Here is a 3048-nt window from a genome sequence, read left to right as displayed (position 1 = left end):
GCTCGTGGGAAAGAGGGTGTCAAACGGGTCCCCTGCCCTGCTGTCGGCAGCTGGGGTGGGGGACACACTGCAAACTGCCATGGCTTGGGCATATGGGTCCCTCTCATCCAGGGAGACCGACGTGGGAGACAGCAGCCAGGATGCAGCTAGCGCTGGCACAAAGCACCGAAGCCTAATGCAAGGGTAGCCCCTGGCCCAGAGCCACTAGCCCAGCACCAGCATGGCTGGGCTAATGGTTATTTAGGATGCTCCGTGCCCCAGCCACCCTCCAGCCTGACCCCAGACCCTCATCGTCCCCAGGCTGGGGGAGACCCCCTCCTCCCCACCCACCCACTCCTGGGGGGCCGATCCTGCGTATACTTACCCCCTTTGGTAACTCCTTACTGCTCCCACCCCCTCCTCCCCACCAACTGCCATCCCCCAAGCAGGGCTTTGCCCAGGCCACGGAGCTCTTAAGAGGGCTCGGGCTCATCCCCCTTTCCCATGGGCACCTGTGGTTCCTAGCCCAGGAGCCAGGATCGCTTGCAATTCACACCTTCCACCAGGTGTAACTCCTCCGCAGCTCCTCCGCTTCAGCTCTCGGGGGAGCAGAAGCCGAAGGAGTTAACTCCTCTGAGGTTTTGCCCTTTGCTCTTTTCCACCGGGGTATCTCCCATAAGGAAAAACATCCCGGTCCCATCCTTTCCCCTGCGGCTGGTTTGCTGGGGAGCCCGTGAGCCCTCATTTGTGAGCAGTAAAAACCCCGAGCGCTTGTGCTGGCTGTGGGGATGCTCAGCCCCATCCCCCAGCAGCTGCATCCTCTCCCTGAACCTGTTGCTCCGTACCGTTCCCTCCCCGGCTGAGCCCGCACTGCGACGGCGTGGCCTTGTCCCCTGGCACACGTGCCCCGAGGTGGCACCACGGCAAAACCCGTGTTTCCCGCGCATCAACTCAAACCTCAGAGCTTTGGGTACGCAGCAGGGGAGACTTTCTTTAGCTCAAACCTTAAAAAGAAAGAGAGGGGTTGACGCGTGCGTGAACCTTCACGTGTACGCTGGGGGCAGGGACGCGGCATCAGGAGGCAGCAGTCGGGTTTGTGAGAGCTTTGATTGCCCCCGGGAATCGCTCGGTGTTGAGCTGGTCTCGGCTTTGTAATCCGCTCTCCAAAGGGAACCTGGGCACACGCGATCGATGATGATCTGCCTGCGAGTGGTTCGGCTCCTCTCCTCCTCCCGCACCGCTTCAGCATCCCCCTGAGCCACTCTATAGATTCTGTTCCACTAATTTTCAACCAAAATGAAGGGGGTGAGCGATGAATAATTCTAAATCCTGACAAGCTTCACAAAAGCAAAGAGCAGGACAAGGTGTGCCTGCCAGGCTGTGCTGGGAGCCAGGCAGCACTCTGCCCTCAACCATTGTATTAGACCCTAGAGACTCCACTGGCCACCATGACTGGGAGAACTGGTGGCCCTTCTGGGCCCACAGCTGGGACAAGGAAGGTGTTGTGTGGTGTGGGACAGGTGAGCAGGAGGAACAGGGGGGAAAGAGCCCCCTCCAGTGTGGGGTGAGCAGAGCCAGGCTGCCCTCGGTGCAGTGCTGCCTGCCCGCTTCTGCCCCTCACCCTCGGTACCCGAGCTGGGGAGGACATGGGATGGGGTGGGGTGGGGAGACAGGATGGGATGGGATAGGGTGGGATGGGATGGGATGGGACGGGACGGGATGGGATGGGATACCCTCCTGCTCCCCACACAGCTCCTCAGTTGCCAGCTCAAGCCTCCCGTTCTCATGGGCTGCGTGGCGGTAGCAGCGCTGCCGTGGTGCATCAAAGACACTGGGGTGGGATGGGATGGGCACCCAGCTGGGGATCTGAAGCCCTTGGTCAGCTCCTGGCCACCTCCCCCATGGCCACACATAGTCACCCTTTGGCATGGGGGAGGGGGGAGAGGGGCGCTTTCAGCTGGGGATGGCTGCGCTGGCAGTGATGGGGGGGTGGGACATGGGGGACACCCCTCGCTCCCCCTCAATATTTGGGCAAGTTTACAAATTACCGAGCACAGAAGGGGAGGAGGATCCAAAGGAGAAGGGTGAATGAGCTTGTCAAACGGCCCTGGTGGTGTCAGCCTACGCTGTCCCCAGAGGAGCTGGCTTCTGACAGACTCGGGCCTTGGTGACATTGGGATGGAGGACCAACAGGGCAACCTGCCCACAGAGATGCATCTTCTCCTTCCCCAGTTGTGCAGCCACCACCCCTGCCCTGCCCAAGGAGGCACTTGTCCGGCCCCCCACTGTTGGGGGTCCCTGCTGGGGCAGCACCCCCCCGAGCATCCCGGGGTCTCCCCACTGCAGCTGAGCCCCTTCGCTCGCCCTGGGGGACCCCCACCAGTGCAGGACCGGCTTTAGTCCTGTTTATGGTGCAAATCTCTTTGACCAGGTTCTACTCTCCCCATCCTCGTTTTTAACGCCCACCCAGCCGGGGAGAGCCCTTTACGGGTTTTACCAGTGCTTTCTGTGAACCGCAGCGTACTTGAAGGATTATTAGTCATTTATGCAGAGGGACCTCTCCTCCACCAAGGCTGCTCCATGCACAGCAGCATCTTCCTTCCTCCTCCTCCTCCGTGCCAAGGGGAAACTCATTTGGGGTTGGTTCTTTTTTTTTTTTTTTTTTTTTTTTTGCATTAAACCTTGGTTTGGTTTTGGTTTTGGTTTGTGGGAATAGCGGTGTTTCACAGCCAGCTTCCCAAATTGTCCACCTCATCCTGGGCACGGCGAGTAAAGCCGAGAGACAGCGCAGCTCTGACCTGGTGCAAACCCCACCAGGCTCATTGCAAAAAGCTCGTTCTGGGCCTGGGCTGTCCTTTCCTCTGGGAAACCTGCTCAGGACACCATAATAAGCAACAAAAATATGTTATATCCAAATTGCAGCTGAGGTCCCCTGGGCAAGGGGGGGAGGCAGTGGCTTTCGGTGGCTGTGTCAAGCTGGGACATGCTTCCCTGCTTCTCCATCAGGATCCACTGTTGGGAAATTCAGACCCCACAGCCCAGCTGGAGCGAGGAGGTTTTTGGCTGCGG

Source organism: Charadrius vociferus, unplaced genomic scaffold (genome assembly GCF_000708025.1).
Source record: "Charadrius vociferus isolate BGI_N301 unplaced genomic scaffold, ASM70802v2 scaffold758, whole genome shotgun sequence".
Taxonomy (NCBI): domain Eukaryota; kingdom Metazoa; phylum Chordata; class Aves; order Charadriiformes; family Charadriidae; genus Charadrius; species Charadrius vociferus.
This window is presented reverse-complemented; position numbering follows the sequence as displayed.